This window comes from Macaca fascicularis, chromosome 12, assembly GCF_037993035.2.
Source record: "Macaca fascicularis isolate 582-1 chromosome 12, T2T-MFA8v1.1".
In the NCBI taxonomy this organism is placed as follows: Eukaryota; Metazoa; Chordata; class Mammalia; order Primates; family Cercopithecidae; genus Macaca; species Macaca fascicularis.
Window position 1 is genome coordinate 138,004,991 of NC_088386.1, and position 15,904 is coordinate 138,020,894.

The 15,904-nt window shown below is 50.6% G+C and overlaps 1 long non-coding RNA gene across 1 annotated transcript; it reads left to right on the forward strand.

Moving 5' to 3' along the window:
- Nucleotides 1-324: 324 nt before the first annotated feature.
- Nucleotides 325-12,928, forward strand: LOC135966667 (uncharacterized). Its single transcript, XR_010580208.1, has 3 exons — nt 325-432; nt 655-831; nt 11,192-12,928. It is a non-coding gene; the product is annotated as an uncharacterized lncRNA (long non-coding RNA).
- Nucleotides 12,929-15,904: the final 2,976 nt, after the last annotated feature.

A 15,904-nucleotide genomic window follows, 5' to 3' on the forward strand; every position in this document is an offset into this window, starting at 1 on the left:
GTTTTTAAACGTCATTTCAAATGTTGTGGTTCTACCTCACATTGGACATAAGTAGATTGCAAGGTTAATGGAAAGTAGAAAAGTTAACTCATGAACGTAAAAGAGACATTGATTTGACAACAAACATTATTTATTTACTTCCACTGCAGTGTTCTTGACTGCTGAATTTCACGAGAAGGGATTGTGCAGGGAGGGTTGTGGGGCTGAAGACCCGGACAGGAGCTGGTGCTACCACTGTTCAAATCTGAGGGTGGTGGAGCTGGAACCTTGGGGAGGAGCCGACGCTGCCTTTTAAGTCTAAGAGTCGTTGAGCTGGAGGTCCAACATACAGCTGGAGAGGAGCTGATGTTCCAGTTTGAGTGTCCAGCAGCTGGAGACCTGGGGAGGAGCTGACGATGTTCTAGTTTGAGGCTCCTGCGTCTGGGGACTCAGGTAGCGGGTCATGTTTTTCTGATCAAAAGGTCATGGAGCTGGAGATCCAGGGAGGGGCCGATGTTCTAGTTTGAGTGTCCAGCAGCTGGAGACCTGGAGAGAAGCCGACGTTGTTCTAGGCTGTGAGTTGTGCAGCTGCAGACCCGGGGGGAGCTGATGTTATTCTAATTTGAGGCTCCTGTAGCTGAAGACCCATAAGAGAGCTGATGTTTTTCTGATCAGAGGGTCCTGAAGCTGGAGACACCGGGAGGAGCTGATGTTTTCCTATTTCAAGCATCGTGGAGCTGGAGACCCCGGGAGGAGCTGGTGCTGCTCTTGTTTAAGTCTGAGGGTCATGGAGCTGGAGACCTGGGGATGAGCTGATGTTCTAGTTTCAGGCTCCTGCAGCCGGAGACCCAGGTAGGAGTTCATGTTTTTCTGATCAGAGGGTCACGGAGCTGGAGACACAGGGAGGAGCTGATTTTTTCCTAGTTCGAGGGTCGTGGAGCTGGAGACCAGGGGAGGAGCTGCTGAAGTTCTAGTTTGTGGGTTGTGGAGCTGGAGATCCGGGGAGGAGCTGTGGTGTTTTTCTAGTGTGAGGGTCGTGCACCTGACCCTCAAATGACCTCAAACTAGAAAAACACTGCCCCCCCGCCCAACCCCAGGGTGTCCAGCTCCATGACCCTCACTAGAAAAACACCAGCTCCTCCCTGGGTGTCCAGCTCCATGATGCTCAAACTAGAGTAAAATCAGCTCCTTCCTGGGCGTCCAGCTGGGCATGACTCTCAAACTAGAAAAACCCAGGGAGTTTTTTCAGTTTGCTGCTGTTTTTCTAGTTTGAGGGTCATGTAGTTGGAGACCCAGAGAGGAGCTGATGGTGTTCTAGTTTGACGGTTGTAGAGCTGGAGACCCTGGGAGGAGCTGATGTTCTAGTTTGAGAGTCGTGCAGCTGGAGATCCAGGGAGGAGGTGACCCTGCGGTTCAAATCTGAGGGTCCCAGAGCTAGAATCTACGGGAGGAGCCAGTGCTGCCTCTGACGTCTTAGGCTGTGGAGCTGGAGACCTGCGGAGGAGCCGGTGTTGGTGTTTCTAGTTGAGGGTGGTGGAGCTGGAGATCTGCAGAGGAGCTGGTGCTGCTGTTCAAGTCTGAGGGTCCCGGAGCTGGATCCCCCGGGAGGAGTAGGTACTGCCACTGATGTCTTAGGTTTTAGAACTGGAGACCTGCGGAGAAGCCGGGCTGGTGTTCTAGTTTGAGGTTTGTGGAACTGGAATCCTGGTCAGGAGCCAGTGATGCTGTTTAAGTCTGAAGTTCATGGAGCTAAACATGGAGCCGATGTTGGGGAAGAAGAGAGAGAGAGAGAGAGAGTTACAGGACCCCACTTGAAACTGTACATGTAGCTGAATCCCAAGCAAGTTAAGCCTGGGAGCTTCTCAGTCCTCGTGATCAATACATTCCTTTTTCTCTTACACAGTTTGGATATGTTTTCTGTCTCACGAGACAGAAAGATCCTGATTAATACCCATGGGAATTGAAAAGGTTAAAAACAAATTAAATGATATTGGTATAATAGTAATACAAATTAAACTATGATTATCCTGACAGACAAAATCACACACCACACAATATATATCTTTTCAATCAGTTAGTAAAATGAAATATAAATTGAAAAATAGACCCATGCAAAGCTATAAAAAGTTATTTCTTGGAGAAGCGATGGATGACCGAGATTAATCTGAGAGTTACTATTAATGGAGAACCAGAACTTACCGTTTTTCCTGTGAGGTTTCGGTGCTGATACTGATGTTCTGTGAGTTCTGGCAGCTGAGTCCGTTCGCACAGCCTGGCGATGCAGCAGGTGTCACAGAAGGACCCTGTCCCAGCTGGTCCTACTCCCCTGCTATGATGGTGCAGCCACTGCTCTCTGACTGTGTCATGAAGGGAGACCAGGCCCTTGATCACAAGTGTATCCATGGTGAGGTTCTGTGGATGGAACCTCATGGATGTTCCTTCCTGATGTTCATCGGCCATCTTGCTAATGCATATCTTGTTTATAACTGTCTTCTAAATATTGAATAGAAATGAAGCATTGATACAATATGGGTAAGGTATAAAGAATATTGACACATTGGACACAGAGGATCTCCACCAGGTTTAGGGAATAGAATGTGAAGAGACATAACTTTGGATGCTCCCTGGAGGCGCTGCCTCAATCCCAGTCCCTTCCCTTCTCCTACAGAGGGAATCACTTCCTGCTTTCGTCTTTGTTCTTCCTGTACTTTTCTTCACAGTATGTTTCTTTCACCGTGTATGTGTACATCCCTTAAAAATATGCCATTTAGTTTTTGAACTTTCCATTGTCTTTTTGAGGCAGGGTCTTGCTCTGTTGCCTCGGCTGGAGTTTTGAACTCTGATGTGAGGAAATTCTCCTGCGTGGCTGCTCCTAGGCTGCATGGCTCTGAGCATCTGCTCGATGCCTGTTTCTGTCCTCCATTCTCCCCTGAGACCCACCCACACTGACGTGGTTCATTTTCATTGCTGCGTGATCTCCCGTCTCCATTCTCCCCCGAGACCTACCCACACTGACATGGTTCATTTTCATGCTGTGTGATCTCCCATCTCCATTCTCCCCTGCGACCCACCCACACTGACATGGTTCATTTTCATGCTGTGTGATCTCCTGTCTCCTTTCTCTCCCTGAGACCCACCCACACTGACAAGGTTCTTTTTCATACTGTGTGATCTCCCATCTCCATTCTCCCCTGAGACCCACCCACACTGACATGGTTCATTTTCATTACCGCATGATCTCCCGTCTCCATTCTCCCCCAAGACCCACCCACACTGACATGGTTCATTTTTATGCTGCGTGATCTCCCGTCGTCTGAGTGGAGCACGGGAAATGTCTTCATCTTCCTGTGGATGAGAGTTTGGCCAGGTTGGGGCCCTGAGGACTGTGTTTTGCTGGGAACGTTCTTCGGCATTTTTTTTTTTTTTTTTGGTACACAATGCAAGTTTCTTCTGGTCAGTAGCTTTCAAGATTTAAAATTTCATCCCAGGTAAGAAATGTAATTTTCCTCGTAACCCACAGCACACACCCTTTCATATACAAGCATCACAAAAATATATTTCACAACCGTTCTTAGCAGTGCATGGTGTTCCTGCTACTCTCCATTCTCCCCAACACTGGCATTGTTTGGGTTATGGGATTTTTGCCAGTCTGGTGAGTGTCACGTGATATCTTCCCCGGTTAGGCTGAGCCCCTCTTCGTGTTTTCATTAGCCGTTCCTCCACATTTCCTCTTCTGTGGCGGGCTGGTTCAGCTCTTTTGCCCAGTTTCTGTTAAGTTGTTTGAATTTTTGCCTTTTTCTTTTATTATTACTATTATTATGTTTTTGAGACAGAGTCTCACTCTGTCACCCAGGCTGGAGTGCAGTGGTGCAATCTCAGCTCACTGTAACCTCCATCTTCTGGGTTCAAGTGATTCTCCTGCCTCAGCCTCCCGAGTAGCTGGGATTACAGGTACACACCACAACACCCAGCTAATTTTTGTATTTTTATTAGACATGGGGTTTCACCACGTTGTCTGGGCTGATCTCAAACTCCTGACCTCAGGTGATCCTCCTGCCTCAGCCTCCCAAAGTGCTGGGATTACGGGCATGAGCCACCATGCCTGACCTGCCTTTTTGTTTTTCAAGAGGACTCTTTATCAATTATACCTATTCATTCTGGTGACTATCTGTGTGGCAAAGATGGGTTTGAATCCACCAGGATGAACGTGCAGGATCTCCTCTCTGGTGGAGAAGAGACAAAGAGGAGTAGAAAGATACAGAGAATCAGAGCCGAGAGGAGGCTGAGTCAGGTGAGGATTGCAGGCTGCTGTGAGGACTTGGCTGCTTCTCTGAGTCAGGTGGGATTAGCAGGGGATTTAAACAGAGGAACCATGGGATCTCCAGTATGCATTTCTGCCATGGTTGGCTCAGCTGAACATACCTCTTGAACAAGACTTGGCCTTGGACACCCAGAGGCCCTTGGTTGAGGGTTTACCTCCTGGCATGGCCACTGACACATCCACGTTTGGCGCCCACATGACTGGGCAGCCCCGAGACCTCCTCTGCCTGGGCTTCTCCTTGGTGGCATTTCTCAGGTTTGTCCTCTCTCAAGTCTGCCCCATCCGGAAAACCAAACACCTCTCTCTCCTACACGGAAACCCCGTCAGAACCTCCCCCTGACTCACAGCATCCCGTCAACATCACAGTCCCGACTTTCCCACACGGAAAAGCCCACAGGACCCCCGATGGACCAGGACAGCATCTGCACTAAGACATGCCCTGAAACTCACAGGAAGGGTGGACCAAGAAGACGGGAACTGCCCGGGGCACGGGGAGCTGCAAACACCCAAGATACTGTCAGAGACGGAAAAAGGTATGGCCATGGCTGACACAAATGTTACTCAACATTTATCACAGGCCTAAATGGAGAATATAACGCTATAAAACCGTTAGATAAAAACACAGGGGAAAATTTGTATGACCTGGGGTTAGGTGAAAAGTTCTTAGACATGACACCAAAAGCATGATTCATAAAAGACTGACAGATTAAATTTAGTCATAAATTTAAAATTATAATTCTATAAAGCAATATAAAAATCTAAAGAGAATGAAACACAAACTGTGGTCTAGAAAAAAATATTCGTGAATCACACATCTCACAACATACTGGCACACAGAATATATGAAGAACGATCAAAACTTAACCATAAGAAAGTAAAAACCCCAATATTAAAGAGAGGGCAGATATTTGAATGGAGGCCTCATCAAAGAAGGTTTAAGGAGGGCATATTGCCCGAGAAAGAGGCTCAACATGATAGAGATGCTGGAGAAATGCCAGTCAACAGTAGCTCTGCAAATCTATTAAAATGACTAAAAACAGACAAAAACCATGGACCAACCCAGCTTCTAGTGACGATGCAGAGGAACTGGGACCCTCACAAACGGCAGTGGGAATGGGAGGGGTCCCGCCGGGCTGGACGTGGTCCAGGAGTTTCTTATTAAGTTAAGCACATTCTTACCACGTCATCCAGCAACCCCACTCCTAAAATTTCCCCCAAGAGAAAGCTTAAACGTGCACACACAATCCTGCACTCAAGTGTTTAGGCCTCATTGCTCATTGCCAATAACTGAAAGAAAACAAAACGTCCATCGGCAGGAGAAGGCGTGAACCAACGCGGATGCTTCCACACAGGGGGCACCAACCAGCAGTGGAAACATGCACCCCAAATGCCCCAGGTCTCCCAGGCCACATGCCTGGTGAAGGAAGCTAGTTTCAGTGGGCACAGGCCGAAGGATGCTGCCACGTGGCATCTTGGAGAACACAGTGCTACCATGTCCGCGAGCAGGGCAGTGGTTTCGAGGGGCTACGGGTGGAGGGGTGAATGGAGGCGCTCTCTGGGGCGATGGCTGAGCACCTGCACCTCACTGTGGGCTGCGGCTGAGAGGCTGTACAGCAAACACTGGCTTCAGTGCACGCAGACTGAAGGAGGAAGGCGCCCACAAGTCAAAGACGGAGGGTGTCACCTCCATGAAACAAAAACATTAAAAAAAACCCTCCTAAAATTAAGAAAAAAAACACAAAAAGTATTTCATAAGCGCGCTGGACTTTGAGTTGACACAATCTGCCTGGGAGCATGGAACTGAAACCACCGGCTTGGTGACCCTGGAGGGAGAGGGCAGAGGGTTTAGACCTCAATTGAAGGGCTCAGTACCTGGCTGTAGGAAATAACAGATTTAAAAAGCGGCAGGGAGGAAATAATTTCTGCTGATGAGGTTGCATTTCTCCAGATAGCTGGCAGAGTAAAGCAATATAGTAAAACAGTGCACACCTTGATGGAATCTCAGGATCACACAAGGTTGTGTTGAAGGAGATTTGAAGACGTCCAGGAAAGAAGAAAAATGAGCTGAATCTTGCAGCTGCCCTTCAAGGGTGGCTTGGGCCGGGTGGCCGTGATTCTCCGTGACGTTGCAGGAATTCTCCTGGCTGGGTCCTCAGGAGCCTTTTCTTCTTGTCCACACTCACCTTTGGGGGCTGGTGTGGGTCCCTGGTGGTCATGTCTGCGCTCAGGGCTGGGGACCTGCTGAGGCTGCTCTCCCTGTTCCCAAAATGCAGGGGTTTGTTCCAGATCCTACTGCTCAGCACACAGAAAGCCAGTCACTGAGACGATGGTTACTGCCAATGAAGAAGGCATGCATCAGGGTCTGCAGGCCAGGAGTTGGGACGTCAGCCCCAAATGCATCTTCCTGACTATATAGCAGGGAAGAAATGTGACTATGTGTAAGGAAAACAGGAATTAGGGAGAGTGAGGAAGAGGAGTTGGTCAGGAGGAGGCAGGTGGCTGGTCAGGCACTCATGATGAGTGAGGGGTTTGGCGTCTCACCGTCCAGATGCCGTGATCTGGTGAGTCTCTGTTCCTTCACACTACCCGGGAGGCCTGATGGTCAGTTTCCTGAGAAAAGAACTCAAATAAGACAAATGTCACTTTCTCAAGTTTCAAGACCACAAGGATCCATTTCTGTTATTCAGAGAAACCATGAACATCAGTTCTCTGGGAGAGTCGGGTCAGTTCAACACCAGATCCGATCTGCCATGACGCCTGCTGCTCAGCCCTCAGATAAAGCCCAGAATCCAGTGTCCTCTCCCCCACCCCAGCCTGGCCCCACACCCACACCTCCCCGCTACGCCCTGGGCCTCATTGCTCTCCCACTGCAGAGGGGTCAGGGAGCTGCACACACCCCGCGTGCACCTGGGCACAAGGCGAATTTCAGATGCACCTGGTGTCACTGTTCGCACAAACCCGAGTGGGAAGAGATCCAAATGCTCGTTCATGGCAGATGGATAAGGACGTCCCAGCAAATCCCTCAGGGGAGTCAGCCAGCACAAGGCGAGTGAGGGACCTCCGGAGACATGAGTGTGTCTCAGACAGTGTGTGAGTGGACGAAGCAACAAAAACACACACTGCTCGTTAATTCATTTATGTCAAGCTCAAAATAGTCCACATCAAAAAGACTGTTTGGGGCTGCAGGAATTGAGTGGACAATTGCAAACCAGGCAAGGGAAGGAAGACCAGAGAGGTGAGGACGCTCCCTGTGGGGGTGGAGAGAGTAAGACCTGGCACTGCACGTGGGAGTGGGGTCCCGTCGAGGCCCCTCTTTGCTTCTGAGAGTCTGTTTTCATGGACCATCTTCTACTAAATGTACACGGCAGTTTTTCGGGGCCAGGGTCACCAGGATTCTTCTTTACACCTCCCCAGCCCAGGAGCCACCACCTCCACCAGCCCGTCCACATGGTTGAATCTCATCTCAGGTTCTCTGGAGCCCGATCCCCCACGCACACCCTCCTGGTCTGGGCGTCTCACCTGCATCCGCACACGTGCCTCGGGGAGGGTGGAGTGTCCGGTGCTCAGCGCTGGAGGCTCAGTGACTGCGCGGGCAGTTGCCGGCCTCTGGGATGAACGAAGCATGAACAAATCCCGATACTGTCGTCACAGCTTCTCCCCACGCATCCCCGCAGAACGTTGTGTAAAAACCACACCAGGATTCATACATGCCAGAGGACTGAACTTTTCTGTGTCGAAGATAATTCATCTTCCCGAATCACTGCAGATCTACCATATGGTTAGCCACGGAATAAACACGCGGGAGAGTAAGCCCTTACGTGACAGGACCTCACGCTTCTTCCGTTACCATTTACAATTAAAGGACACTGACTTCATAATTGTGTTTCTCTTGTAAATGAGACTCTCATGGAAAAATCAGCTATGTAGGCAATAGCTTTGTATACTTTTAGATTGAAATGTCACTTCGATTATTTCAAGTGTAAAAGTGTTTCAGTATTTTTGAGGTATAATTGCCACACAAAGAGCTGCACACATTTAATGAGTGCACTTCGGTGAGGCTTGACCTGAGCAAACACCCGTGAAACCATCACTGAGTTAAGCAGTCGAGGAATTCTGCACCTCCTGGAGGCTTCCTTACACCTGTGCCTGTGCTGAGAACACAGCACGAGATCTTCCCTCTCAGCCAATCTCAAACGGCCAACAAGAAAATAACACTAGGCCTCCTGGTGAACACACACCCTGAGATTTAATTGTTGATCTTTTTAACCTAGGGCTCACATTCTTCATTCAGACTATGGCAAAGACTTGAGAAGTTATCTAGAGTATCAGTAATTTGAAGTCCTTTAATACAAAAAGTATAGAATATTACCTTTTGTAACATAGCAATAGGGAAATGAAAAAAGAAAATCGACTTATGTTCTTTAATGGCTAGGAAAATATTCTTAAAAAGATATCTCATGCGCAGGTGAATCTAAGAAATGACCAATTTCTTTCTTTACATAGATAAATATAAGGTTAGATCCCTGTAAATAAATGAAGCCATTAAGGGTAGAGTCCCACAGATCACAGAACTGACCCAGCATCCAGCTCTGCTCACGATTTCAGGGAGTAATTTCCAGGCACAGGTCGAGCTGGAGAAGCTGGGGACCCTCATGGCCCCACTGTCCTTCCTGCCTCATAGGGTCTCTGAGGGGTGCATAGAACATCTCGTCTTGGGCTTTGAAGACCATTTAACTTATGTGACATTTTCCAGGTGCCATGGACCCGAGCCCAGAAACTTCATGGTACCAGAACAACCCGAGAGTCAGGGTCACCCGAGACAGGGCAGAGGATAGACAGTGTAGACAGTGGCTCCCCAGGATCGAGCACCAGGCGCTGTCAGGGGTTCTCTCCCCAGCATATTTACAAGGACTTGATGGGTTCTTCTTCCTTCGGGAGCAATCCCAGTGGGCAGCAGGAGGGGACGGGAGGCCTGGCAAATGCTCCTCCCCAGCTCCGTTCCAAGCTCTATGGGGCTCCGGCAGGCCCCACATCTCATGCAGATGAGGGATTAGGGTTCCTCCCCAGCCTTGCTGCTCTCAGGCCCTGATGGGCACCTCTCCCCACCCCCGTGCAGCTGGTGGACTCTGCTCCCACCCAGCTGTTCTCAGGTTTCTCATCTTTCCTGGACAATGCCGTACCTGGGGCACCCGTTTCTGTGACACCCCCAGCCCTGCACTGCAGCGCTCACCCCGTCACCTCCACGGCAAGACCATCCTGGAACCATGATCAGCCCATTGGTTTCATCCACCGTCCTCCTGCCCATTTTCTGTGCTTATTTCTTGTTCCCAAAACTCTTGCCTGTGATTTAAAACAGTCTGAGTCCTGTCTGTTACAATGATATGGACTCCAGATCTTCGGAATCAGAATGCTCCAAGGTTTAACTCACAACCTTGTCTTCTTTACTTTGCATTTTACATGAATGCCTTTGGTAATACCATCATTGGTTGGGCCCAGGAGGGAGCAAAGATCTCATGGTGTTGGTTAAAGGGAGAGTGGCCCAGGGCCTGAGGTCTGAGGAGGAGCCCATTTCTCGGCGAGGTGGAAATAACACAGACCGCAAAGCCCACCTTGGGGGCACTGCAGAGGAGAAAGCAGCCACGTTGCTGAGAGGCCACAGAATAACTGAGCTCGTTTAGGAGTGAGAATGAGGCTGCATCTCTGCCCTTCGCTCTCCCCTGCCCTCATTCTCTCTCTCTCTTTTTCTCTTTCTTCCTTTCATCTGGGTCTCACTGGGCTCATTTGTCTTCAGCATCCCTAGGAAACTTCATGAAACCAGGGTTATTATGGTCAATTTGCAGTTTAAAAATTCAGAGCAGAAAGGTTAAATAAATTGCTCAAGTTTGCCCAGCCAATGTCTGGCAGTGTCAACGGCACTGGAATTTCAGGTATGACTACACGTTTTGTGGTCTTTCCATTCTGATAAAGTTTTCATTTAAACAAGACTTATTAGAATGCATAGCACAGTTCTGAAAGGCGAAGACAAAGTGAGGTGCACACTAGGGGGCACCCTCCCCTGCGGGAGTGAGGTGTGAACACTCCCGGGAACCAGCAGCCGGCAGCGGGTTGGGCCCGAGGACAGAGCCTGTGATTCCACCTGTGATTTACCAGTGAGGTGTGAACACTCCCGGGAATCGGCAGCCGGCAGTGGGCTGGGCCTGAGGACAGAGCCTGTGATTCCACCCGATTTATCGGTGCTTTCAGCTATGAACACTCGTTAAATAGAGCTGTTTTCTTTTTTCTTTTTTTTTTCTTTGAGATGGAGTCTCACTCTGTCGCCCAGGCTGGAGTACAGCGGCCGGATCTCGGCTCACTGCAAGCTCCGCCTCCCGGGTTCACGCCATTCTCCTGCCTCAGCCTCCTGAGTAGCTGGGACTACAGGCGCCCACAACCGCGCCCGGCTAATTTTTTTGTATTTTTAGTAGAGACGGGGTTTCACCGTGGTCTTGATCTCCTGACCTTGTGATCCGCCCGCCTCGGCCTCCCAAAGTGCTGGGATTACAGGCGTGAGCCACCGCGCCTGGCCAAATAGAGCTGTTTTCAAAACTAAATGAACAGTACATTCTTTTCAGCATTTCCAACTAATTGCAATTCCTTTTTCTTTTATTTATGGATCCAATAGTCTATACCTTTTAAAAACCGATATTCCCTCTAACGAAGCCTTGTGGTTTCACTGAGTGTCGGGTTTGGGATGTTGTAAACTACATGTAACACTCATCACATTCTAAAGGTGTAGAAATTGATTACTAAGAGGTACTCACGAGAGTGTTGCGTGAAAGCTGAGGCAAAGTGATAGTTGACGCTGGTGGAAATATTCAATTTCATTCCTTTAATGAATAATTCAGTTTTCAGGTCACATGAAAGAGACACCTTCATTTGCATCACACGTCTCTGCCCCCAGTCATGTCAACGTGTCTTTCCTGAATGCAGTTTTAGGATAAGGACAATCCTTGGAAATCCACCTTCCAGAAGGTTCCACTGTTGCAGTTTTGGGATCAGGAGAGGGGATTTGCAGGAAGGGACAATTAAGAGGGCTTCTTCTCCCTGCTATGGAGACACAGAGGCTGTCTGTACTTCATGGGACCCCCTCCTTCGGATCCAGAAGACACTGAAAAGAAATGGAGGGCTTTGAACCTGGGCCGGGGCTCCCAGGGCTGGGCGGCTGCTGCCTCTGGCTAAGGGAATCCACACACTTGAGGCAGCACTTTGCACAGCAGGTCCCCTCAACTCTCCCATGATGTCCGCTAGGCTTGTTTGTGTCTTATTACGATCGAGAAGACGGCATGTGATTTTATGAACTCCCCATAAAGAAAACCCAAAAGCCGTGTTCATGGATTGTGGCCTTGAAGTGAGCCCTGGTACGTTTGTAGACTAAGAAACTCGATCCTTGCCGGGCAAAATGAAAACCGTGTGAGAAAGGCTCTGTGACCCAGATTTCAAGGGCGTCGGCCGAGATCTGGGAATCTGGTTTGGCTGTGGTGGCCGCTTCTGTCTGGTCCACAGCGGCTCTGCTCAGGCCCAGATCCAGGCCCTGGCGTGTGACCTGTCCCCCCACTGTGAGCTGCTGGAGCCATGGCATGTGACCTGTCCACCCACCGTGAGCTGCTGGAGCCTTGGCATGTGACCTGTCCACCCACCGTGAGCTGCTGGAGCCCTGGTATGGGTCCTTCAGCCTCTGCACTGAAGCTTCCTCGTGTCATGTCAGCAGCAGGCTGGGCTCACTGTCATCAGGATGAAGAGCATTGCCCTGGGTGCACCTGGGCAGAGCGGAGGTGTTAGCTCCTGCCAGTCATATGCCTGTGGAGGGCCCAGCAGCCCTGCAGACATGCCTGTGCGTGTGTGGAGCATCGTGAGGGTCACTGGGGGTCACTGGGGTGGTGCCCACTCCCCAGCACAGCCACTGAGCTTCCGCTGCTCAGTGAGGACAGCATGGATGAGGGGCTCAAACAGTGGCCTCTCGGGTGTGGCCTCCCAGCCAAGCCAGGCATGTGGAGGAAAGTGAGGGCTTCAGCCAGCTGTCGGGCCCCTGGCTGGTGACACAGGAACCCTGGACCCTGCCGGAGGACCTAGAGCAGTGATCCTGGAGCACCGTGGTCAGGACACCTCTGCACCAATAGCTCGGCTGTCGGCTGCCGGCCACACCCAGGCCGAGGCGGCCTTCCCTTCCCCAGGCTTCGCTCACTCCAGGCAGATTTCTTCCTGACTCGGTGTCAACCTCCCCTGTCCAGAGCATTGACTTTGGAAAATGTAAAATTGTCAACTCTCTCTGCCTCTTCCAGGTGTAAATCTTCTTCCAGCCGCTTGCTAGTTCCACAGCCCAGGAAATGTCCTTCTCCAGGCCTGGGAGCTGCCTTGGAAAACAAGGCATAGAGGAGGAAAGGGCCCAGCCCCCAGGCCCTGTGGGAGGGCAGGAGCCTGACTCCACTGAGGAGGGTAAGGGGGCCGGCCCCCTGCTGAGACCTCCAGGGCTCTCCCACCTGCTTGGTGGCCCCTCAGGCTCCTCAGCCCTCCTGCCATGTGCTGCAGGGGAGTTGGGTGCTCTCCCTTACCACAGTGGTCTTGAATAAAACCTTTCTTGCTTGTTTAAAACCATCTGATACAATTTTTTTTCACTCCAATCACTTGTTCTCATAAGAGACCTTGCATCGGGGTGGTCGTCCCCACCTGTGGGTGGAGACAGGGTCCTGAAACCCATCAGGGTCCTGAAGCCTACCTGCATCCTTCACCAGGGCATGCACAGAAAGAGTTTTGGAGTCACCAAAGAAGCATCCACTTGACACTCAGGAATAAAGGAAGGATGAAAACAGCAACGCCTACAGAATTTAAAAATAATGGTAAATGGAATGGCACCTAAAAGAAGAGTGTGATTAACATAAACGAGAATAACAGATGTGCACACATGCAGGTGTCCACCCTCCCAGGTAGAGACACCCATAAATCACATCAGAACCTTCTCCAGGGCCAGAGCGGTGAGCAAGGGACGCAGAGAACGGGGATGAAGGGAAAGGACAAAGAAATCCACCTGGGACAGTGCGTCACCTTGGTGGGGACAGCATCTTGTCGGGTGGGGCAGCTGGGGCAGCGACCCCTCCAGGTGTCTAGGCAGAGAGTCACACAAGGGGCTGAGAACCCACAATATGAGAGGGTGGGTTCTCGACTGAGCTCCAGGAGTGATTTGGGGATTAGGAGAACGGCCATATCAGGAACCCCAACCCTGAGGTCCCCCGGCCCCCACCATGCTGCGTTCCAGGGTCGTTCCAGACCCCAGCTGCTGTTACCACCCCTGCTGCTGCAGAAACCCGGGTCCCATTTAAACCCTGACATGGTTTGTCCGTGTCCCCACCCAAATCTCATCTTGAACTGCAGCTCCCACAATTCCCACGTGTTGTGGGAGGGACCCAGTGGGAGGTGATTGAATCACATGGGTAGGTCTTTCCTGTGCTGTTCTCATGATGGTCTCATGAGATCTGATGGCTTTATAAGGCAGAGTTTCCCTGCACAAGCTCTCTTCTCTTGTCTGCTTCCATGTGAAATGTGTCTTTCACCTTCCGCCAGGATTGTGAGGCCTCCCCAGTCATGTCGAACTGTAAGTCCAATAAGCCTCTTTGTTTTGTAAATTGTCCAGTCTCAGGTGTGTCTTTCTCAGCAGCATGAAAACCGACTGATACAAACTCCCTCTGGCGAGGGCCAGTTGTGGCTGCTCAGCCACTGGGGAAACCTGGGTTCACTGCCACAGACTCAGTGGGGTTTCCAATTCCAATTCCAGCCTGGAAGATGATCGATGGGCTTTTGATCATAGAGTTAGAAATACACACATGTGGCCAGGCACGGTGGCTTAAGCCTGTAATCCCAGCACTTTGGGAGGCTGAGACGGGCGGATCACGAGGTCAGGAGATCGAGACCATCCTGGCTAACACAGTGAAAACCCGTCTCTACTAAAAAATACAAAAAAATTAGCCGGGCGTGGTGGCGGGCGCCTGTAGTCCCAGCTACTCGGGAGGCTGAGGCAGGAGGATGGCGTGAACCCGGTAGGCGGAGCTTGCAGTGAGCCGAGATCCAGCCACTGCGCTCCAGCCTGGGCCACAGAGCGAGACTCCGTCTCAAAAAAAAAAAAAAAAAAAAAAAGAAATACACACATGTGTGACTCTAAGAAATTAGCCAAGAAGCTATCACTGTGTGCCCCATAGAAAGTAAATGCTAATTTTTTTGTGAGAGAACTGAAATCTCTGGTGTGGTATTGGGAGCACAGAGCCACTTGATAGGAAGGCAAGGAGGCCCAGATGGAAGTTCAAACCTCCTGGTAGGCAACAGAGCAACAAAAATAGAAAAGGAGAAAAATAACAGAAAACCAAATGAGGAGCCATGGAGAAAGAAACCCAGGATGGAGCAGGTGTGGCTGTTACCCGGGGATGGAGCAGGTGCGGCTGTTACCTCAGGATGGAGCAGGTGCGGCTGTTACCCGGGGATGGAGCAGGTGCGGCTGTTACCCAGGGATGCAGCAGGTGCGGCTGTTACCCGGGGATGGAGCAGGTGCGGCTGTTACCCGGGGATGGAGCAGGTGCGGCTGTTACCCGGGGATGCAGCAGGTGCGGCTGTCACCCGGGGATGAAGCAGGTGGGGCTGTCACCTCGGGATGGAGCAGGTGCGGCTGTTACCCGGGGATGGAGCAGGTGCGGCTGTTACCAGGGGATGCAGCAGGTGCGGCTGTTACCCCAGGATGAAGCAGGTGCGGCTGTTACCCGGGGATGGAGCAGGTGTGGCTATTACCTGAGGATGGAGCAGGTGCAGCTGCTACCCGGGGATGAAGCAGGTGCGACTGTTACCTCAGGATGGAGCAGGTGCGGCTGTTACCTGGGGATGGAGCAGGTGCAGATGTTACCTAAGGATGGAGCAGGTGCGGCTATTACCTGAGGATGGAGCAGGTGCGGCTATTACCTGGGGATGGAGCAGGTGTGGCTGTTACCTGGGGATGGAGCAGGTATGGCTGTTACCTAAGGATGCAGCAGGTGCAGCTGTTACCTGAGGATGGAGCAGGCAGTGGCTGTTACCCATGAACTAAATGCAGGTCTGCATCAGAGAAGAAAACACAGTGAATACAGCAGTCCTTGAATTGACATACTTCACATTTAGAAACATACACTCTATAGTCAGAATTTCATTTGCCAAATTAGACACACTTTGCTGACACTTATGGAGGTTTGATTGCTTTGGATGAAGGCAATCTATCATAGCATAATCGGTTTTGCCCTCCCACAGAGCTTCTCGGGAGACTGTTTAATCAGACTTCCTTAACGCTCCCCTAAAAGAGGTCTCCTCCCTCCCCGATACCGACATCTGAGAAACCCAAGCTACTCACACAAATTAGATATTCATCACCTTTCCCAAATTTACGGTTCTGGCTCCTTTCATATCCTGACGTGGGGCATTTTGGTCTGCAATGCCCTCCTAACCCCAGTGCCTCCTCTGATCAAATTCCACCCGATTCCTTGGCTTTCCTTTCCCATAAATGTCATCGAAACACTGAGCTTGCCTCCTGATGGAGAGAGTGATTTTATGCAAATTTCT